The sequence below is a fragment of the Nanorana parkeri genome, unplaced genomic scaffold (genome assembly GCF_000935625.1).
Source record: "Nanorana parkeri isolate BGI_ZX_2015 unplaced genomic scaffold, ASM93562v1 scaffold2580, whole genome shotgun sequence".
Taxonomy (NCBI): Eukaryota; Metazoa; Chordata; class Amphibia; order Anura; family Dicroglossidae; genus Nanorana; species Nanorana parkeri.
The window spans coordinates 57,018-81,632 of record NW_017308848.1 but is presented as its reverse complement, the minus strand read 5'-3'; the positions used below and the strand labels follow the sequence as shown (position 1 = coordinate 81,632).

Here is a 24,615-nt window from a genome sequence, read left to right as displayed (position 1 = left end):
TGTGTGTGTGTGTGTGTGTGTGTGTGTGTGTGTGTATGTATGTATGTATGTATGTATGTATGTATGTATGTATGTATGTATGTATATATAAAAATTAATACTCTGACCCTCTATTATTAAGATATGCCCATTAGTAATATTCCAAGATGTAGTTGTTTTAGTGGATGTAGTGCATCCAATCATGTAATTAATATCCTCTCACATAAGAGACATAGTTCTATTCTAATGTTCCATCATGGTCCCAAAAAGATTTTAAAAGAAATCAGGAAATGTATAAACCATGCTAAATAGTACATCACATGGAATGATGCATCATTATTATTATTATTATAAGAATAGCTATTATTATTCGTTGCAAGCATTATACCCGCTATCATTGCATCCATTTATTGTAAAAGAACACTATTAGAATATTCGTTTTTTAACTTCAATTATTTTTTATTGAACATTTTCGGTTTTACATAGCAAAGGGAAAACAGTGTCGATCAACAGATCAGGTCCAGGGAGGACCAAAAGGACAAATCAAGAAGGAAAGAAAGGAGAAAAAAATAAAAAATAAATACACTTGTGGAACCGCTAATCTCTGAGCCTTCATCCTGCACCTGGGACTTGACAAAGTCTCAAGAGTCAGCCAATGATGAACTTAGTGCATGTCCGGTGTTTAAAGTCATGGGGGGGAAGTATTGTGCCGGGACCATAGGAACCAGTGGCTCCATTTCTTTTGAAATTTCGTTGTCGTGTCATTATGTATTGCGAGTACACGTTCGTATTCACAGTGTAGTGTTAGTATCTGTAGAGTCTCTGACGTGTTAGCTGCTTGTGGACTCTTCTAATGTCTCGCTATCGTTAATTCTTATGGGGTTTAGCAGGAATTCTAATCACGGCTATTTTTAGGTCACAAAGTTTTTTCTTATATTGACTAAGACTTTCATCAGAAAGTTGTTTTAGTTGCCTGTTTCAGTTTTTAGTTGTCTTTTTAAGATTTTAAACAGAATTGGTATACCTCCTGTAATCTATATTTATATTAAGACTGCTATTCAAAAGGCGTTTTAAGGTTTAAATTAGAATTCATAAACTTTTGCAATTAATATTGGTTTACTTTTTTAATGTAATAATGTTGAGACTTTTGGCACCCGGAAGTTAATTGACGGATATTGAAATTAACTGGGCTATATAAGTTCCGGTGAGAGAGAGAAGGAATTACCCTTTTGAAAATGTCCAGATTGGATGAAACGCGTCAAGGGATCCATTGCTTCTTCTCTGTCACACCGGAGGATCTGCTAGGCTGTGTGTCCTTCACGCCCACATGCTTTTAAATCCTATAATCCTGTAAGTGCAATCCATATTTTTTGTTTATAATAAAAGTTTTGGAATGCTGCATTTAGGAGTGTCTTTCTATCGGTTTTCCCTCTACTGAATTGCCCGGTCCAGCTTCTAATCACACCCGGTGGGGGTGCCGTCGATGTGAAGTAAAAGACTGGCTAAACGGAGGAAAGATAAACTGAGAGCTTCTCTTCCATCAACCTTTATGATAGGACGAATAAAGAAGATTTTTTCACTTCCTACCCAGCCGACAAACCTCTGAAAGGACTCAGTCTCTCTTACCTCTGATCTGTACTAAGACAGATAAGTGAACTATTCGTTTTTAATGCTATTTTCAATTTTTTATATATTTTTTTATATTTTTATATATTTTTTAACCTCATCACCTTACATAATTAGCGGTATTTCTCTCTAAACATCTTGAAACAAAGCTAAGTATTACTGATAATAGGGTAAAGCGCCTGACGGCTTAAAAGGAAGGGTTAACGGTATCACTTTGACTGGTTCTGTTCTGGACAAGATCCTCACTAATCAGTATATCTAGTTCACTCATTTGATATACTGGATATAAGCTATAAATTAACTGAAGTGTTGCCACATTGAAGATGCACTAATTTGTCAGATTAGATATAAATTGCAATCTAACTGAAGTGTCGCTATAATGAAGACAAAGTGGTAATCCAGGGTTAACGGATATAACAGCCAGCTTACCACAAATAATTAAATGTTTAGAACCCTTTCCCAGCCCTCTTGGAGAGACTTTTTAGCCAACAACAGATATTGTCTATGAAATTCCCCCTGCCCTTTTTATATTTTTAGCCTTAAATAGTTTGAACCCTTAAAGTGATTACTTTACACTTTTTTTGTTAAAAAATATAATTTTTTGGGAAATATTGGATACTATTTTTCTCATTGGGGAGAAAGGGATCACTCATCTGCACAATACATTTTCAATTTTTTCCAATAAGGATAGTTATGAGTATCGGGTTATATTGGCACTGAAAATGTATACCGTATAATAAATACGGTATACTTGTAATACTTGTAATATTGGGAATATATTTGATATACTTAAGAAACACTTTATCTAGACTAGTGGGGTTTATTAAACCTCTTGATTTATTTCTCACTATATATCACATAAAAGAGAGAACAAGAATCACACATTAACACAAGGTTTAAAGTTTTTATTGAATCACCTAGTTCAAACAATATCCATACAATTGTCACTATCACTTTAAATTGCTCCCACTGTTAGAACTGGAATAGGATTCACCTTTAATATCATTTTTGATAAAGACCCCACAAAGGGCACATTAATGGGTCTCCCAGACCACGAAAAAGGAGAGAAGTCTTGGCCTTCATTTTCCTTGGAAAAAAGTTTCCAGAACCCGAGATTTCAGGTTGGAATAGGGTATCTTGAAGCAGGAAGTCGTTGAGTTTGCATTGCAAGGATTTAGGCCAGAGGTCAGCAACCTGCTGCTCCGGAACCACATGTGGCTCTTTCATCACTCTGCTGCAGCTCCCTGTCCATTGGTGACGTGGTCACACATTTTAATGTAATTCCGCCCAGTTTTTTGGCGGTGGAATGTGTGACCACCAATCGGTCAAGCATTCCAACGCTTTCTCAGCTGTTCCAGGGCAGATCGGCATCACAAATCGTATGTGCAGGAGAACTGATCTGCCCTGGAACAGCTGTTCAGTCATGAAATGTCACTTCTATCCGACTTTGTAAGTGAGGTGGAATGTGAGATCGCACTCACAGAGACGGATAGAAGTGACATTTCAGGACCGAACAGCTGATTCAGGGCAGATCGGTTCTCCTGCACATACGATTTGCGATGCCAATCTGCCCTGGAACAGCTGAGAAAGCGTTGGCATGCTTGACCTATTGCCGGTCACACATTCCAGCGCCAAAAAACTGGGCGGGATTACATTGAAATGTGTGACCACGTCACCGGTCACACATTGTAACATAGTCACAACCTTTGATAGAACACCGCCATCAGGAGGGTACGGCCGGTACCCATGTGAGGTGTCTGGGCAGCCTGGGGGGCCTCTTACATGAGTATCCGCTGTATAAGGGGTGGCATGGCAGAGGAGGGGGTGGAGGAGGCCAGGCTCCAGCAGCAGCAGGTAAGAGGAGTTGGGAGGAGGTACAGGGAAAGGGACCCTGGCGACCAGCCCACCTGAGGCCCTGCAGAGCCCACAATAGAGAGTCTCAGATGGGCTGTGCAGGATCTATGGTGTGCTTTGCAGGGTCACTCTCAGGTGGGCTCTGCGGGGTCTCAGGTAAGTCCAGAGCGTTACTGAGCCCAGAGTCCAGTGCGTTACTAAGCCCACACATACCTATATGCATGCTATATATAGCATAAAGGTAAAAAATGATATATGCAGTGTTATCTTCATTTTAGATGTCAAAAGGGTTTTGTGGCTCCCAGTGTTTTCTCTTACAGGTCCAAATGGCTCTTTGAGTGTTTAAGGTTGCTGACCCCTGATTTAGGCGAAAGGTGACCCAGAGACAAGATAAGCGTCACTGGGTGCATGATTAGAAATTGTCACGGGTTCGATAGTAGAAGTGGAGGCGAGAGACAGCACGTTGTGAGAAAAACAAATAGTCTATATGCTAGTATGATTGGTGTGGCAGAGAAAAAAACTTATAGTCTTTGGTATTCGGGTGCTGAAGACACCACACGTCTACCAAAACGAAGAGAATGGAGAATCCTCTTAATATCTCACAAAGTGGAGAAGGACAAATAAGTTGTGGATTTAGAGGTATCTAACAGCGGATCAACGGCTAAATTAAGGTCTCCACCCACAATCAATTGGCCCACCTGGAAAGAAGCCAGATCAGTCATACATTCATCTAGAAACCCACACTGAATGTGATTGGGGCAGTAAATGATCTTTTAGTCATTTTTTTTAAAATGAGAACACTAACTCCCTAGTTTTAGACTGTGGATTGGTAATGTGGTATACCAACAGGAAGCGGACTTTAAAAAATGTAGGGTGTTTGTCTGTTTGGAAGTGTGTTTCCGGTATAAAGGCCACCAATGCTCAGCCTCCAGAGCTTCGCTAGCACAGCTGATTGCTTCTCAGGGGTGTGTGATATTGGGGAGCTCACAGAGCACTCGCACAGCGGGTTTTTCAAAACACAGTGTCTTTATTTTCTTTCAAAACGGTAGATAATCACGAAATCCAACATAAATAGCTTGCTGTAGCATATAACAGATAAGGGCTCACCAATCCTCGAGTTGTCCCATACACTCACGGTGTCCCAGTCTTTTAATAAGTCTCCCTTGCAGCACTGCTGCTCCGGCGTCAATCTTCAGGGCCACTGTCTGGTTCCTCCAGACAACGGCAATAACATGCCAATCCTCCCAATATGGTTCACGAACCCGCAGCTCCCTGCTGCACTGGCCTCCACACTGGCTCCAGGGTAGTAGCACTCCTACAGCTTGGTTGTTTGTAAGTACCTAAACTGTGTAAACTTCCATTAAAAAGTCCTATGCTACTTTATGATTACCATTCCTAATAGTGATGCACCGATACCAGTATTGGTATCGGTGCCGATACTGAGCATGTGCATGAGTACTCTTACTCGTGCAAATGCTCCGATACGCAAAACTGATACCGGTGCTTTAATTTATGCAACTTAAGCGGCTGCCTTAGGCCCCTCGCTTGCTGGGGACCTCAAAGCAGCCTTCTTGGGAACCACATGGCACCTGTTTACAGCGCTCCCACCAGCCTGCACATCTCCCTCTCCTGAGACTCTCATCACATCTTCCCCTCCTGAGATCCTTTGCAGATCTCCCCCTCCTGAGACTCTCCTCACATCTTCCCCTCCTGAGACCCTCCGCACATCTTCCCATCCTGAGACCTTCTGCACATCTCCCCCTCCTGAGACCCTCCGCCTGGAGATATCAGGCCCGCACTCCGGAGCAGAGCAGCAGCACAGAATGCTCTATGTACAGGTATGGTGCAGCAAAACTGCACCTGAACTTCACAGCTACTTCAGAAATATTGGCTGCTGTTTCTGTCCGGTGCTTTATTCTGCATTGCTGTATAATGTACTGCTGAGATTTGTAGTCCTCTATAGCTGGTATTTTGCATTACTATATAATGTATTGCTGAGATTTGTAGTCCCTCTGCAGCTTGGAGTCAGTGGCAGAACTACCAGGGTCGCAGCTGAGACGCCACCAGTGTCTTAAAATTATTTAGTCTGTATTGTTTTAGAAAAACTCTCTGTGGCTAAAAAAAGGTATCATTAATTGACATCGTTGACTACTGAGGAAAAGTATTGGTAGTTGTACTCGGTACTGGAAAAAATTGTATTAGTGCATCCCAAATTCCTAATTCATATCTGCCGCAGAACTGCAAGAGTAAACCCACCTAAAAATGTTGTAATGCTTTTTTTCCCTCCAAAAAACTTAGCTTTACTAATTCACTTGGCAAAAAGAATATACAGTGCCACTAAGTAACTTGAGGTTATACTTTTTAGTTTCAAAGAATATTATGTAGTTCTAAAAAATCTAATTGATGTAGCTGAGAATGAAGAACTCACTGATGAAATTTTTTAATAGCATATGAGAACTGTCATACTTGTTGCTATAGGATTTTGTATGGCGATAAAATTAAAAGGTATGCTGCCTATAAACCTTTTTTGCAGCATATACAGTACTTCCTACTCTTGCATGCAATTATGTGTCTCAAGAAAGATTTGTTTCAAAGTTAAAAAAAACAGATTAAGGACATTGTCCCCACACCGCATGCAGGTACCCACGCAGGAGGACCAAATTAGTATGACCACACTAGACAAGATCAATGAGTTGTATACCATTTATTGTAAACAGCACAACTAAACACAACAACCCCACCAACACCCACAAGTAAGCACAAGTAAGTAAGGTAGCCAACTAAACATAACCACAAACACAAACAAAAGATAACAAAGTATCCAAACCAGGAGCAAATCACTGAAGACACACCCAGGTTATACAAGCCAGGTAAACCGGGGGAGTCGGGCAAGACCAGGGGAGCTGGGCCACACCAGGGGAGCCAAAGGGACAAAGGGTTATGGTACAGGCAGGAAACAGGACTCAGGACTGCAAGCAGGTAACAGGACTCAGGGCATGGCAACAGGCTCAGGGCACAGGACTCAGCCAGGGAAAGGCGACAGGATACTGAGCCACAGTCCTGACTGTAGGGAGGGATTAAATACCCTCCCAAGAAGCACCAGGTGGTGGATAACCGCTGGCAGCTGGGAGACACCCGCAGGTGAGCACTGGAGTCGCAGGTTCCAGCACCACCCAGTGGTGGTCTGGTATCTGACAGTTCCTGGCTGCCTGGAGACACCTGCAGGCGAGCACAGGAACTGCAGGACCTGGCTCCTGCGCCACCTGGAGGTGCTCTGGATCCTGACAGACATGATCTTCGACTGGACATGATCTTCAGGAATCCCTAACTTTACTGAACATAGAAAGGGATATCAGCAGACATTTAGATTATGAGAATTAGTAGTGATGTCCCGATACCGATGCTAGCTTCGGTATCGGGACCGATACAAGGCATTTTCACAAGTACTTGTACTTGTGAAAATGCCCCGTTACATAACACCGATGCTTGTTGAAATCGTAACGCCCGGGACATGTAGTTCCGGGCGCCGGGCAAGCGAGAGCAGGGGGCGTGGAGCGGTGACAGCGGGGGGCGTGGAGCGGTGACAGAGCAGGGGGCGTGGAGCGGTGACAGAGCCGCACACGTGGAGCTGTGACAGGCTCTGTCGCCTCCCTCAGCCTCTGCTCGTTGTGGTCACAGAAGTTCTAGCACAGTGCTGTGCTAGAACTCCTGTGTTGGAGGTGACAGGGTCAATAAAGAGTACCTGTCACCTCCAAATGCTATCACACAAGGGTTTGTTAACCCCTGTGTGATAGCAATACAGTTAAGTGAAAAAAAAATAGTAAAAAAAGGAAAAAATAATAAAATAAAAAAGGAAAAAATTATAACTAATTAAAAATGTAACTAAATAAAAATGCAAAACAATAAAAAGGCGATAAAGTAAAAATAATAAAATAAATGACAATGAAAATTTTTTACAAAGTAAATAAAAATTGGAAAAAAATGAAAATCAGCCCTGCTGCCCCATCATCTGCATGCGAATAAACGTGCAGTGTTTTCAACCGCGATTGTGTGCAACTGCACGGGCAGGGTGGTATTGCGGCGGGAAACCACGAAATCTGCCTGGCACGACCGGTGTGCCATTAGAAAATAATGGCACTGCCAGCGTGATCGGCGGTGGTGTGCGATCCATGACCGCCCGGTCATCGTGTACGAAACCGAGCGGATGGCTGGGCGTTCACGGAATCGCACACCACCGCCGATCGCGCTGGCAGTGCCATTATTTTCTAATGGCACTCCATTCGCGCCAATCAGATTGCACGGTTTCCCACCGCAATACCGCCTGGGCGGTTCCACGCGATCGAGGTTGAAAACATGAATAGGTTAAATGATCCCAGAGGCAGATGCACGATCGGACTTGTAGTTTCACTACAGCTGTGCGGAAGCAAATTAAAATGTTTTATTGTTCTAAAACAGTCTTAAGTTAAAGTTCTTCATAATCATAAAGAAATTGGCCTAAAATCATTAGTCTATTGTTTTTTTTTAAATGTCTCCTGTCCCTTTAAGAAAATATCTGTAATTGGTATCGGCAAGTACATGAGGGGAAGTACTTGGTCTTGGAAAAGTGGTATCGGGACATCCCTAAGAATTAGTGATGCACCGATACTGATATTAGTATCAGTGCTGATACAGAGTATTTCGGCGAGTACTCATACTCGCCCAAATGCTTGTGATAATTAGCCTGATACCGGAACTGCTGGTATCAGGAAGCCAGGCGGTGAGTCATTACACGCCGCCCAGCTTCCTTAATAAGACTTCCGGTATTCAGTATCGGCGTGTGGCGTGAAAAAAATATCGGTACTCGATACCGAAAAACTGGTATTGGTGCATCTCTAATGAGAACACATTTATTGGCTTATTCTTCTGCTGGTTTTTAAAAAAAATCTTCTTTAACCACCACAGGGCCGGCCGTTGTAAAAAAACGGCCGGCATAGAGGTCTCTAGATCTGAGCGGGTGTCTTTAGACGTCCGCTCAGACACGCCCCCTCGAGCGGCGCACGCGAGATGGCCGGTATTTGAAAACAGGCAGCGATGCCTGTTACCATACAAGCGGTCTGCCGGCTGTAGAGCCAGCGGATCGCGTGTATGGTGTGCCGATCGGTCCCCCCCGCCTTTGTCCCGCTGATCCCCGGCTCCGCTGTGCCAGGTGCGAGCCCAGGATCAGCACGGCGCCTGTGTCACAGGGGATCAGAGGGAGCTCGTGTAACGGTCCCCTCTCCTCTGCAAGAATGCGGAAGTGTTGTATAATACATCACTTCCGCATTCTTGTGTCACTCTCCAGCTTCAGAAGCTGGAAAGAAGCTGATGGTGCAGATCTGTGCTTCATCAGCTTCTTTTGGGGGTCCTAGGTGACATTAGGGGTCTTGGAGACCCCTGATGTCTCCATAAAGAGGACCTGTCACATATTTTGCTATCACATAGGGGAGTTTAATTAGCCCCCGTATGTGATAGCAATAAAGTTTAGTGGGAAAAAATGTAAGTTCCCCCCCCAATTTTTTTTAAAAGTTACACATAAAAAAGAATTAAAAAACTAAAAAAATTTTAAAGTCCCCACCCATACATGCAAACATGCGTCGGGGGCGCAAACATGCAAAGAAGACGATTGCGCCCATTACGCCGCACATGTTACATATCGCCGCGAACGTCGGAGTGAGAGCAATAAGTCTAGGGCCATCAATCACTGATAACACTAAACTGATGAGCGGTAAAAGCTTTTGAAGCGTCGCCTATGGCCAATTTTGGGTATGGTAGTTTTCTGGGATTTCGCGGGTGCGCTCAATTTTAAAGCTTGACATGTTTTGTGTCTATTTACCCGACGTGACCCGATCTTTTATATTTTACCAAACAACTGGGTAATAATAAATGTTTCCTAACCTAATTCCAAAATTTTCTGTAATTTTTCCTAATTATAGTAAAAAATAAAACCCCCCGTGGTGTTTAAATACCACCAAAAGAAAGCTTTATCTGTCCCCAAAAAATGGTATAAAATTCATTTCAGTACAGCGTTGCATGACGGAATAAACGTCAGTCAAAGTACCGCAACGCTGAATACTGAAAAATGGCCTGGCCAGGAAGGGGGTCTAAACACCTGGTCTTGAAGTGGTTAAAGCTGAATCCAAAAATCAGACAATCATCCCAGTTCCGCTGCCCCCTAGAGGCATAGAATAGACTTGTAAGATGAAAGCAAACAGTAGCATTAAGGGTAACAAAGCCAGTAATTCTACATCTTAAAGATATTACAAAAAGGTTAAATAACTCTCTAACCATTACTAAATACTACAGAACTTATTATGTGAACAAACACAGCGCTATCAAAGCTAGAAATAAAAAATTTATGAAAAAAAAATCTAGTTTGTGAAAAAATTGGATTTTAAATGTGCCATATAAAGAAAAATAAACAGAGCTATTTCATATGATGGTATAACAAAGGCTTAAATAATTTTAGTAAATTCATTATATGAAAAATGCGCAAAGTAGTCAAAAATGAAGTATGACAAAGTAGTCAAAAATGAAGATAAAAACCTGTGATCACTGAATTCCAAAATCAATAGAAATACATTATTCACATTAACAATTAACCAGTGAAACAAATCAGTCCCATAACATGCAAATTCTTCATATGAAGAACTTTCTTTACAGAATAGTAGGTCCCATGTGATCACCCAAAACCAAATGGTCAATCAAAATGTTGACCTTTTAAAAAAGAAGGTCATAAAGAACATCAGATCAATAATGATAATTGCCCAGGTCACATCCAATCTTCTCTTTTCTCTGAGTAGACTAATGCAGGTGAGCATTATATAGGTCCCAAACAGGCAGACACACAAAAACAGATCCAATAGTATAGTGTAGTAGTTTCAATTTTATTAAATAAATGTAAAGGAACCAGCTTACACTTACATATGACTAGTGCCTAAGGCCTCATTCACACGGGCCGATCCCAGTAGGGACAGTTGCTGCGTGTGATTGTGCGCAGCAGCCTGTTTTTCCCTATGAGAGGATATGGCTGTACGTTGTCACATGCACACCAGAACTGCACATCCGTGAGGTTACAGGTATTCGTACTTGGAAGCAGACAGGATGCATCCCGTTTGCCCCCAAGTGATCGGCCCATTTACGGGCAATGCGTGCCCAGTGTGCATGAGGCCACATAGTACTATCTATAATAAAATAGTGCCGTTTTGTTTTTGGGTTTGTTTTTTTTTCTACATAACATAACATGCCAACATCTTAAGGACTGTGTGATACAGGTGAAACTCAAAAAATTAGAATATCGTGCAAAAGTTAATTTATTTCACTAATGCAACTTAGCCGTCTACCAGGAGATTTTGGAGAACTTCATGCTTTCTTCCGCTCTATGGGGATGCTGACTTCATTTTCCAGCAGGACTTGGCACCTGCCCACACTGCCAAAAATGTTCTGAGATTGTGGATCTGGGTTTTCATGAGCTGTAAGCCATAATCATCACAATTATGACAAATCACGGCTTGAACTATCTTGCTTTGCATGTAATGAGTCTATCTCATATATTAGTTTCACCTTTTAAGTTGCATTAGTGAAATAAATGAACTTTTGCACGATATTCTAATTTTTCGAGTTTCACCAGTACAATGAGTTTCAATCTGTTTTCAAGTCATCAAGTCATCTTTGCAGTTATATACATCTGAGCAAAACTATGTAGAAAGCAGACAAAATCATTTGTCTGAATACATTTGCATGATGGTGTTAGGAATCCAATGGCAATTACAAATCTTTTCTGTTAAGTTGTGGCATCAGAGGCAATGTTGTTGGATGAAGACTGTAGTTGTGTTTGTTGAAAAAATTGATGAGTTGGTGAGGGTGTCACCAACCTGAAATATTCTGTGGGCTCCAGAGTCTCACTCTGCCCCTGGTTGGGTATACATAGAAAGTGACTTTAACCCACACATTTTCCAGTCACTTCTCTAGTAACCAAACTTGTATAAACTAACAGACAATATCCATCCCTTTATACGTATTAAAAGTACGCATTAGCACACATTAAAAGTTTGCATCAAGCTACACTCACACGACAACCTTTCGCCAAAATCCTCTCCACTACTCCTGATTTTAGACAACCAACTATTCACTCAAGGAATACACAGTAATAGTTTCACATCTACTAGAACGGCATGTAAGCCCTTAATATAACAAATCCTCTCAGCACAAGAATATATATGTTAATTATATACCTATCATACACCTGAGCTCGACAACTGGCATTACCTCCAAATCACACATTATGCTATAACAATCCCAAACAAAAATCAACTTCTGAAAGCCATCTTCAAAATCCACAAGATGGCAAGAAACTGGATACCAAATATTATACAATGCACGCTTTGCACAAAAAAGTGTTCCAAACATAAGCCCCTCTTTGATGGAGATGCCAGAAACACCACTTATTTTACTGTTGACCCTATGTATCTAAACCCAAAGACAAATATCTTATATATCACAGGTTACCAGTCATTAGTTGTTATGGCTGTATTAGTTCTTGATTTATTTTTTTTTTATTCAAAAGTCAGCTTTATTGTGTAAATAAACGATACATGGGAAACGTATACAGGTATATACCATTCTGAATACAAGCAACATAGCAATAGTGGTGCGCCCATTGTGAACGGGCGATCGTTATAGGGAAAAACAGCCCTGACGGGCATATCACGATGTATAAACATTTGGTACTTACATATTTATCCAACAATCCTCAGAGATAAGCACATCATGCTACTCTTATAACATCAAAAATAGATTAGAAAAGCCAGCCTAAGGAGTAAGTAATTCATGTTTTGATCTGTGTTCCCCCTCGCTTCGGGTGTCAAAACAATAGAGTAAATGATGCAGAAGTGACAATTAAATAAATGGGGAGAAGGAGGGAGGCAGACAAACATCAAGTCAGGGCAACAAAAGGGAAAAAAGGGAGGGGGGAGGGGAAGGAGGAGGGGAGAGAGGGAGAAGGGGGGATGGTTCAGAAGGGGATAAAGAATTCCAGAGAGAGCTGTAGAGGTGATGGAGCCGAGGCGCGTACGGCAGGCCTCCGAGGTCCCTGCCGATTAATGGTTAGACGGAGGTGGATGACATCACCCCTAGGTAGGCGTCCGTGGCTCTATAAGCAACCCAGGGTCGCCAGGTGGACCTGAAGAGCTCCTCAGTGTTTCGAAGCGTGGAAGTCATGTCCTCCATCAGGTATATCTCCTTAATCTTAGAGAACCAGAGGGAGAGGCTGGGGCAGCAGGTTTGTTTCCATAGCAATGGGATGCACAACCGGGCTGCATTGAGAAGGTGCCTAGACAGAGACTTCTTGTATTTTGCAATGGACATGTCGTTCAAGTGTAACAGACAGGCCAAGGGATCGTCCGACCTATCCGCCACTACCAGGTCCTTTAGGATGCCAGTCACCCCCCCCAGAAAGGCAGCAGCTTATGGCAGGACCAGAATGTGTGCAGCAGTGTGCCAGGTGCAGTTCGACATCTCCAGCACATGGGGGAAACTTGTGGGAACGTAGAATGGAGGGCCGTCGGGACTCGGTACCAGCAGGACACTATTTTGTACCCGAGTTCCTGGGTCCTACACACGATAGAAGAGTGATGCGCAAAGTAGAGTATTCGGTCCTTTTGGGCAGGTGTGAGGGTAGTGTTCAGCTCCTTTTCCCATTTCGTCAGGAAGGAGGGGGGTATATCAGCAGAGAATGAAGTGTAGAGATTGCATGACGAGTGGGCTGTCCCTCACTACAGAGCTGCTTGAAGGGGGTCAGGGGTCGAGAAAGCTGCTGGGAATTAGGGATTGAGAGCAGGAAATGCTTCAATTGAAGGGTTCCCCAGGAGTCCAATGTAGGGTCTACGAGTTGACCGAGTTCACTGGCGGAGAGCCATCGGGCGGACGAGCGCATATCGCAGATCCGAAACTTGTTGGCATCCCGAAGGCGACGGAATCGGGGCTCGTCCACCCCTGGAGGGAAGTCAGGATCCCCAAGTACCGGGGTCATGGGCGACGGGAAAGGGGAGAGATCGGAGGAGTGAAATAGCCACCTAACCTGCACCAACGTGGGAGCTATGGTAGGGTGAAGGCGTATCGCAGGAACCAAAGGTGAGGAGAGCCATGGCAGTCCTTCCAGGACAAAGTTGGCATCTTCCCTCTCCAGCTGACCCATTGCTTGGTCTGCCGGTGACAGCACCAATCCAAGACACGGGCGAGTGCGGTCGCTTTATAGTATTTGGTCATGTCCGGAAGGCCTATGGCCCCTCTGTTTTTGGGAAGAGTAACTGTGTCAAATCGGATTCTCGCTGGAGCGTGGGACCACAAAAAGGCAGTGAACATTTGGTGCAAGCGACGGAAAAACAACGGGGGGATACGGATTGGGAGGGCCTGAAACAGGTATAGTATCCTTGGAAGGATCGTCATCTTGATGGCATTGCATCGGCTGAACCAAGACAGCGATAGGGAGTGCCAGGATAGGAGGTCCTGCTTGGTTTTCTGGAGCAGTGGGGCAAAATTAAGGTCATATAGTCGGGCGCAGTCCGCAGCCATGTAGGTGCCCAGGTACTTCAGGGCGTCGGTCGACCAGGCAAAAGGGAGAGAAGACCAACTCTGCCCGTGGGAGGGAGATATTGAGGGCCGCAGACTTGGAGAAATTAATTTTGAAATTGGAAAGGGAAGAGTAATACTCAAGTTCACGTAGGAGGGCAGGGAGGGATGTACGAGGGTCCGAGATAAAGAAAATCAAATCGTCGGCAAAGGCTGCAACCTTATGCTCTCCAGAGCTTTTCAATAGGCCATGGAAGGAAGGTAGGGAACGTATACGGCAAAGAAAAGGTTCCAGGGTAAGAATAAAAATGAGCGGGGAAAGAGGGCATCCCTGCCTCGTTCCGTTGGAGATAGGGAAGTAATCCGAGCGGGTCTCGTTCACACGGACAGCGGCCGACGGGAATGAGTATAATGCAGAAATCCATTGTAACATGCCGGGGCCCAGACCTATGTGGCACAGGGTCGCCTGGAGAAAGCGCCACTCCACCCTGTCAAACGCCTTCTCCGCATCTGTGGATAACAGCATGAAGGGTGTCAGGGTGGAGTGGGCGTGACGAATCGCATTGATCACTCTAGTAGTGTTGTCCCTTGGCTCCCGTCCCGGAACAAAACCCACCTGATCTAAGTGCACGAGGTCAGGGATGTGAGGAAGCAGTCGATTAGCCAAAATCTTGGCAAAGAGCTTCAGGTCCAGGTTGAGAAGGGCTATCGGGCGATAGCTACCGCACTGCGAGGGATCCTTATCAGGTTTGGGAATGACCGCAATGTGCGCACGTAAGGCATCCCCTGGGAGGGAAGAGCCCGAGATGATGGAGTTGAACGTGGACAGGAAGTGAGGGGCGAGAAGGTCCTGTAATATGGTAGAGTATAACCATCAGGGCCAGGGGCCTTACCCGATTTAGCCTGTTTAAGGGCGAGGTCGTATTCCGCCGACGTGATCGGGGACTCAAGCTGAGCACAAATCTCTGGTGTAAGAGCAGGCATCTGGGATTCGCCGAGGTATCGGGAAAAAGTCATGTCATCCTGAGAGGATGGGGGTCTATCCGTCCCGGCGTGGAGGTTGTAGAGTGCACTGTAGAAGGACATGAATTCCTGGGCCATTGCTGCAGAGGACGTCAGTCTAACTCCTGTGCCAGAGGTGAGGTGGGGTATGAACGTCGTGGAGCGAGGGCCACGTAGGGCCGACACTAGGGTCCTACCAGGCTTGTTAGAGAGCTCGTACATGGTACGTCGGCCCTTCAGGAGACTCTGACGTACGTTGGACAGGAGAAGCTCAGTGTAACAACCAGACCCCACAGGTCTTATTTTAGGTTGAGGATCACAGCTGCAGAAGTATGAGGAGGGGGTGCAATCCTACACCACAGTGAATTTACAGTCTTATGGTAATGAGTTAGGCAACAATTACTTAGCATGAAAAATAGATGAGGTTTTATTGTAGGGAGGAGTCCTTTTAGATTAGTGGGGTGAAGGATGACAACAATCAATGGGAGCAATCAAGTTATCCCTATGCACAGTTCTATCAATATGCAAGCATTTGGAAATCACAGTCTGTGGTATGCTTACTGCTATTTTAGTTGATGGGAATGATAAGGAGAATGTTGGTGCCCTCCGGTGGATCTTTAGAGTAACTGCAGTCCGGATTGTAATAGTCCTTGCTGAAGCTGGGGATGAAGGAGGTAGTGGAGACCGAATTGCAGGGCTGGAGGGAAGTCGAAGCAGGATGTGCTGGTGGTTTTGGAGGGGCTCTGTCCGGCCCAATAAGAGGAAGAGGTTCGGTGCTGGGATACAGGAACTTGCCTGGCGTCTTCACACTTGCTCGAACGTCAGGCAAGTGTAACGTTCAGCCTTAACTAGGGAGTGGGGGAGGAGTCCTGGAACGAGGAACAGGTGAGTGATCGAGTGCACCTGTTACACTCAGTGAGTTCGGTTCTAAGCAGGCCTTACTCCCTAAGGTGAGTAACCGCCAAAGATTTCTTGTGCGCGGCCTCGAGAGTGCGAAGTTTAGCGAAAAGCTGGGCTACCCTAGCCGACTTCTCTCTCTTCCTGCGGGCGCCATGCCTGATCAAGACTCCCTTCACGACACACTTGCGCCTCCCACACCAGTGGGGATGCCATGGCGGAGGAGCAATTGTCAGAGAAATAGGAGGAGATGGTGGATTCCAATTCAGATCTAATCAGCGGGTCTTGTAGCAGTGATTCGTTTAAACACCATGAGGGGCTTCTCGGGGCCCAAGGGAGCAGTTCTAGTGCCATATGCACCGGGGCATGGTCAGAAAGCAGGATGTCAGCAATCGAGGCGTCCCGTACAAGCGGAATATCCCTGTGTCTAAGAAAAAAGAAATCCAATCGGTAAATGGTGGAGGACAAGGATTTGGCCACATGGTTTGTCTATTCAAAATGGAGACTTAATGAAGTCAAGTCAGTTGTATAGAAGTTGCATAGCTCCCCGCCCCCTCCCCCCCCTCACCTGTTATCTGATGCTCACCCTATTGTACTGTGACTGTGTATGTAAATGTCTGATTCCCTGTGTAAGCTGTTATCTGTGTTTGTCATGAGGGGGAAGGGAGGGGAGGGGTTGTAGCCCTCCCAGTGTCTCAAAAGTGAATGTCCTTTGTTTAATAAAGGAGTTGCTATTTCTATGTTGAACCTTCAACATGAGTTTTGCCTCGTGATTGGGGGTTAGGGGCTGGTTACTGCGAATCCGCTGGCTGAGAGTGGGGTTTGGCGGGCAGGAGACGCTCTTTGGCGGAGGTACCCAGTCGGGGTACCTGGGGTCCGTCACAGGGAGTACGTGTTGTGGACAGAGGAATAAAACGTGTAATCACGGGTCTGTGGGTTTAAAAAACGCCACATGTCAGTTAGTTGGAGGAGGTGAAATTTCGATTTCAGTTTTTTAAGGCGTGAGTATGAGAGGCTGCCCTAGATACATCTAGTAGGGGATCGAGGACAAAATTAAAATCCCCCCAATGACCAACAGACCCTCCTCAAATTCAAGTAGGAGAGGGAGTACACGTTGGAGGAAGGAAACGTGGCCCACGTTGGGAAGGTATAAATTAACCAGCGTAACTAGTTGATCCCCCACCAAACCTTTCACAAACAAGAACCTACCCTCTGGGTCAGATTTGAGGTCCCTGAAAGTCCATGCCACCGCTCTGGACAGTAATATACTGACACCCCTGGACCTGGCAATGGGGGACGGGCAGTGGTAAGATATTGGGAAGTCTCTGTTCTGTAGTTTCGGAACATGATCAATTTTAAAATGGGTCTCCTGGAGGAAAACCACGTGGGAGCCCGCTTTCTTCAGGTCCACCAAGAAGCTTGTTCTTTTCTCAGGGACGCTGAGTCCTCTGACATTGAAGGTAGTGAAGCGTAGCGGACCCATCAAACCCTTAGAAGGGGAAACCAAGCTCCCAGATGCACAAGGGAAGGGAGAAAGGGAAGGAAAAGAGGAGGTAGGAGAGAGGGAACAGCACCAGGCGCCGCTTGCGAAGAGTGTGGCGGGAAAGGTCCGGCATAATACGAATGGTAGCTTGTAAAGGGAGGGAACCGGTGTTTAATGGAGAGTGCCACACCCCTAGTTTATATATCAAGAAAAAGATTTTTGAAGATTTGGGCTTTTTTAGGCACACAAGATGGTAATTTATATAAAAAATATAGTTTTTATTAGATACATGATTAAAAAGAAAGAGCTCACAGTATAAAAAGGAAGAAGCAGCTCAAGAGGAACACCTTCAACCTCCACCAGAATCCTGAGCTTTGGCTAGTTATAATTACATGGATAAATTTCATTTAGTTGATTCATATATGTAAATTAATTTGATATTATCCACTTGACTGGACAACTAGTGAGTTCATTCGTTTGTCTTCCGTATGATCAGAACGGAGCAAAGATGGAATTTTATTAGGTAGTTAGGACCATTCGTTCCAACAAAGTAATTTAGGTATGGTCCATTAGTACTGATTGTTGTTTATAAAGTCGTTCAACCAATTATGCTATCTTAGCATTAAATTGTTCTCCTAGTTAAGTCAATTGACATTATCAACTATTTACAGTCGTTAGTGCGTTACATCATAGTGAATTTCATCATAGTGAATTTTGTACAAGATCTTGAAAGAAATATAATTTTCAAGCTTTTGATTCAGGAAATGCTGGTGGAGTATAACGACAGCGCGTTTCGCGTGTCACCACGCTTCCTCAGGTCAAGAGGTGTTCAGTCCCAGGCGGAACCAGCGGATACCCCCACAAAGCAGTGTCAGATACTTCAAAGGCTTTTAGGGTTTCAAAACTTCGTCCAGACAGTGGAATGAATCAGCCAGGACGGCAGCGTCTGTATGTTGTAGATTCTTATCCTAGCGTTGCACACATGCCTAGTGTTACATTCCATGAGAGGCCATCGCTGTATGCCCAAACAGCTCCAGCCGGACACTTGATTAATACGAATGGTAGCGCTATCGAAATCAGAGGGACCTTGTCTCCAGGCCTGATGAATGACTTCCTCCTTGATAGCAAAAAAGTGCACCCTACACAATACATCACAAGGGGCAGAGGGTGTGGGGGGGGGGCGAGCCCCGTTGACACAGTGCACTCTATCAAGCTCCAAGGGGGCATTATGGGGTTTGCCCAGGAGAGTGATCAGTATGGAGGTCACGGTGTCTCTCAGGTGAATGCCTGCTGTGGCCTCAGGGATGCCCCGCAGGCGTAGGTTATTCCTACGGTTCCTGTTCTCAGAGTCATCTAGGCGCAGGTGCATGGCCAGCAGGCGGTTCCTCGTTAAGACCGCGTCTGATTCCAGTGCCTCCATCCTGGTGGAGAAGGACGCGGTAGTGTGTTCCACCGCCGTGACGCGGCTGTCCATCTCTGATATGCGGTGGGTTAAATCGAGTAGCCCCATTTTTCAAAGCCTCCACAATGGATGAGCCATGGCATCTAAGTCCCGTTTCGTGGGCAAATGCGGGAGCAGGGCCTGCAGCCCAGGCTCCCCCTGAACGCCGGGGCCTACCAGTTCTTGATTTTTTATGTTTACCTATGGGTTAGATTTTAGAGCTGGGTCTATGGAAAGGTTAAGTGTAAGCATCAGCTAGGGTTCTATTCACACATTTCCAGGTTCAGTGTGCTGCATTAATGAACATTATGTTGCATGTTACATTGAATTTCATTAAGACAGACCTTTGTTTTTTTGAATGAGCTGCCAATATACCACAATGGACCAGAAAATGCACCTGCCCAAGTTTATCTCAACACAAATCACCACAAAGCATGGCAGTGTGTTACTATGCATTGCAGTGTGCTGCAACACAAAATAATGGCACATCAATGCACTAAGGTGTGCATGGTGCATTATGTTAAAGAACTCTACCATCATGCCAGTGAAGCTGACCTATGTTTTTTTTCTGTTTTCAGGGCAGCTTAAATCCTTGCTGATAACTACCAGGTGCCAGTTTGTCAGTGCTGATAAATGGTATACTACAATAAAGATATGATTATAATGTTACTTACCTTGGAACTTTCATATGTGAGTTTTAACTCAGAACCTGGCACCTTCAGTAAACGATATAGCAAACCCTTTAACTTCTGAACAGTCATAGAATCTAAAATAATCAACACAAAGCTTATTTCTTCAATAGGGACATGTTCTTTCTCTTACAATGCAATTTTAAAACATTTGGCATCAAATACAATCTACAAAGATCTGAAAAAACAATGGGGTAAACTTTTTATCCCATAGCTCTCTTTACGATCACAGGAGGACATATACTAACGTCCTCCTGTGACCCAAAGCTCAGTATATAGAGAGCTACAGCTCGCTATATACTGATAGCGCCACAGCTGGGACGGATCCCGACAATACTGTCGAGATCCACCAAGCTAGCTGACTGACAGCGGGCTCTGCCTAGCTGTGCCTGCCCCCTCCGTTCCTCCAGTCAGCGCTGGAGGATCAGAGAAGGGAGAGGGGTAATCCCTGCGTGGAGTAGTGATCCACAGTCACTACTCTCTGCAGGGAGATGATCGGAAAGTGAGCGAGAGTCGGTATGTGTTCTCTCACTTCCCGATCAATAGAGCCGACGTGTGACAGTTTAATTGTCACACATTGACTAACTAAATCACTTACCTCATTGTTCTCCTTAAATTACATTGAGTATGGATCGAATATCTATTGGCAATTGAATGACTATCATTACTGCTCATATTGAACTAGCTGGCAGCACAAATTATAAAAAAAAACCCAGACCTGACCCTTTTAATCCTGGGCATAAAGTATATCATGTGTACTGTAGTTCTCTGAAGGGTGGGTTTTTTAACCATATTACAATACACTGTTATAGTGCATCAGGGTGCCAATTTAAAAATAAATGGACCACAATGCTCCATGGTTCTTGCTTTTTTTTACACGTTATCCTTATTCTTTTTATTAAAGACCAACAACAGTATAAAAACCAAAACATATTAACAAAAATAACATCTGGAGTATACAACAGGACATATATCTACATTTAAAATTTGCTACACAAATAAATACCGCAAGAGAAGTAATAAACGGAAAAAGACAAAAGAAAAAAAAAGAAGAGAAGAATTACATTTTTGCAGTGACTAACCTTAAAAGGAATAAAAAAAAAAAGACAAACCCTCTCCTTCTATTCAGCTATAATTATCGGAGGATCATTGAATATCATATAAATCCTGTATTAGGGTGCCCACACACATTACGATAATCGTACGATAATCGCGGGAAATCCCGCGATCATACGATTATCGTAAGGCGTGTGGAAGCCGTGCGACCTCTACTACTGTAAGGTCGCACGACTTTAAACTTACGGACATGTTCGAAAACCCGCCGAGCATCGTACGATGTTCGGCGAGTTTGTGGCATGTCCGTACGATAACAGCCTACGGGCCGGTGTGCGCAAGCACACACTGCCCGTTCGGCATTGCGGTCATCGGAAGCCCGCCCCTCAGGGGGCGTGGCTTGCGATCATCGCAAGTATGATCTGCCTATGCAACATAGGCAGATCGTACGTTTTTTTAAGTACCTTACAACCATCGCAAGACAAAAGTCTTGCGATGGTTGTAAGGTGTGTGCCCAGCCTTATAATAATAATAATAATCCTCTTAGTATACCATGGTGTCAAAATAAAGGTTTGCATACGTTTTTGTTTTGTAATAGTCGGTAAAGAATCAATAAGGGGGTCATTCAAAAAAATTTCCAATTCAGCTCACTTTCCAGTTTAGCTATGTTGTCTTAGATTGTTCACTTCTCCTGCCTTCTCCAAACTCTTCACCCTTGTGTATATTTTGAAATACAAACATCAGCTTACTAAACTAAAAAGGGTTAGAGCAGATGGCCCAATGGATATATCCATTGACGCAAGATTGTTTTCTTCCCCACAAAAGATATGGTAAACAATAGCTTTTTGCATCCAGGAGTGATTTTCACTCCATGTAGATCTAGAGTTCCAAAGATCGCCTAAGCTGCAGACAGAAGTAAATAACTGACCACGTTTTTAAAAAAAAAAAAATTCTTTTTATTAAAGTTTTGTATAAGAATAAATTTTTACAACATTCGTTCTCACAGCCGTGAAAGCACACATATAGTGCAACAATCCTATCCATTACAATCATCCCCAACTATGGGCAATTCCTTACCAAAAAACATAAACATAAACCCCCCCTCCTCCCCCCAGAAGCCGTGGGCCTCTCCCCCCCCACCCCCTCCCCGCAGAGTGCCAGTATAATACCCAGCATTACATATTGTACAGAGTAACAACAGTAAACATATTCAAAAATGATTTATACAGAGTACCCCAATCCATCACATACATTAACCCTGATGCCTTCACAGGCGAGAGTGCAGCCCGTTCAACCCGCTGTGTCTGCAGATTCTACCCAGCGTCCCCACACTTTTGTAAACTTATTTGGCCATCCTCCATATGTAGCCTTATAAAGACTTAGGTAGGAGTTTACTAGGCCCTTCTAGTCCGAGATAGTGGGGAGCACATTATGTCTCCACCTCAGTATGACTACCTTCCTGGCGCAGTACAACAAAGCCCCCAGGAAGATCTGTCCTGCGGTTGTGGGAGCTAGGTGTTCAGTTAGCCCCAAAATACACGTTTTCACATCAGGAATGAAGGGCACTTCAACAAATTGTGACATGAAATTTGTAACCGCAAGCCAGAATGGTCTGATTCGTGGGCAGGCCCACAAAATGTGGATAAGATCTGCCATCGAATCAGAGCATCTCCAACATGCAAAGTCTTGCCGGAGTGTAGTACACCCGATGTAGAATTTTAAATTGTATGAGCTTGTCTCGGGCAGACACTAGGTGGCTAAAAGGATAGTCCCATACATCCTCCCAATCCTCATCCGTGAGCACCGGAGCGTCCACTAACCAGGAACCCTTGCAGTGTAATGTATGTACCAATGATGTCTGGAAGAGATGCCTATAAACCTCCAACAGTGGTTTAGTGAGGGCCTCCCTTCTCAACAAAATCTCCAATCTGGACATCTGGATTGTGCATGTCAACCCACCAAATTGGCCCCGAAACGCATGACGCAGCTGTAGGTAGCGGAACAGATATGCTTTAGGGACACGATATTTCTCCTGCATTTGATCAAAGGTGAGAAGTGAATTATTTAGGGTCAAGTCCCCTGGTGTTTTAATTCCTTTTCCAGGCCAGACCTGAAAATCGGGTATGTTTAAGAAATGAGACAGGAGCGGGTTTTTCCATAAAGGAGTGTGTGGGGACCACCCCTGGTGTGTCAGACCCAACTGCCTACGAATGGAGGTCCATGCCATAATTGTAGCTCTCATAGACGCCGTGAGCTCATATGGGGCCCTGAGACCCCTCAATGGTAGCCCACCAAGGGCCGCATAGGATCCCAGCGAGGCTGCCTCCACCACCACCGCTGCGTCCCCAGAATCGCTTGTGAGCCACTTATGCAGGACCACCATTTGACCAGCTAGATAGTATTTCTTAAAATCTGGGACCGCCAATCCCCCTCTACAGCATGGCACCTGTAAGATGGACAATTTTATCCTGGGAACTTTTGAGTTCCACAGGAAGGAGCTAAGGAGGGTGTTAATTTTCCGGAAAAAGGGTTGTGGTACCCAGACCGGTGAGTTCCTGAGATAGTACAGAAAAACAGGCAATATTTTCATTTTGATCAGGTTAACCCTGCCCACCAGGGAGAGGGGAAGATGTCTCCAAGATTCCAACCGTAGCTTAAGTTGGGAAAGCAGCGGGAGAAGATTCAGGGAGAAGCAATCCTTGACCGATTTTTGTTAGCTGAACACCCAGATAAGTGATGGTGTCCACCCACTGCAGAGGGAGAGAGTCATGTGCTCGTGATTGGGTCATTGGGTCGAGGGGAAGCACATGGGACTTAGACCAATTTACCCTTAGCACAGAAAATCTGGCAAAAGTGTCCAAGATCCTCAGTGCGGCCCTGAGTGATGGGCCGGCATCCGCCAGGAAAAGAATAAGGTCATCTGCATAGAGCGCCAGTCTTTCCTCTATACCCCCTATTTTAAGGCCGCAGATCTCCCGTGAGGAGCGGAGAGCAATCGCCAAGGGCTCCATCACCAGTGCAAACAAGCTTGGAGACAGAGGGCATCCCTGGCGAGTGCCCCGCTCAATCACAAAGGCCTCAGACAGGAGAGATCCAATCTTAAGAATTGCCCTAGAATCGCTGTATAGGATACTGATCCACATCCGAAACACTGGGCCAAAGCCCATTAATCTCAGTATTTCCCACATGTACCCCCAATCCACAGAGTCGAAAGCCTTGGCCACATCTAGCAAGGCCAAAGCCCTAGAACCGCATTGTCATGAGTTAGATGAATATTGGTGAACAGTCTGCGCAGATTAGTATCCGTAGACTTGCCTGGTATAAACCCCGTTTGGTCAATATTTACCAGAGACCCCAGAACTCCAGAAAGGCGTGTCGCCAGGACCTTGGTTAGAATTTTTAGATCCATATTAAGCAAAGCAATGGGTCTGTACGAGGAGCATAGGAGAGGGTCCTTCCCCGGCTTCGGCAGCAACACCACATGGGCGTCTCTGAAGGAGTCGGGCAGAACCCCCATCTCCAGACAATCAATATAGAGGTCCCTGAGCCTTGGTCCAACAGAATCAACATATTTTTTATACCACTCAGCCGGGAAGCCATCGGGTCCAGGGGACTTGCCGTTAGGGAATGAGGCTATAGCCAACTGTACCTCCTGCAGGGTAATAGGTCTTTCCAGGAGTGTTCGGTCTGCATCAGCTAACCGCGGGATAGTAAGCCCACCCAACAGGTCCTGCAAGGCACCCAGGTCATACTCAGGAATGTGTGAATAAAGCTCTTTATAGTATGCATTCATGAAACTCCTGCAGAACCAGAGGTGGGTCTGTCACCCTCACCCCTGTGGCCGTGAGTATTGCAGGAATGTTAGTTTGTGACCTCTGTTCCGCTACCAACATTGCCAAGAGTTTACCGTTCTTGTCTCCTTTCTCGAACTTTCGATTTTCCCTTGCCAGCCGCCAGGAGCACTGCGTCAGTCCCACATGGTGCAAGTTGATGGAACGCCGTGCCTG

At 44.9% G+C, this 24,615-nt stretch overlaps 1 long non-coding RNA gene across 1 annotated transcript in view; it reads right to left on the bottom strand.

The window, feature by feature from the left end:
- LOC108801956 overlaps positions 1–24,615 on the bottom strand; it is an 82,859-nt gene that overhangs the window by 13,259 nt on the left and 44,985 nt on the right. Inside the window, exon 3 of the long non-coding RNA XR_001942187.1 lies at positions 19,541–19,632. This is a non-coding gene — a long non-coding RNA (uncharacterized LOC108801956). The remainder of the gene's footprint in view (positions 1–19,540; positions 19,633–24,615) is intronic.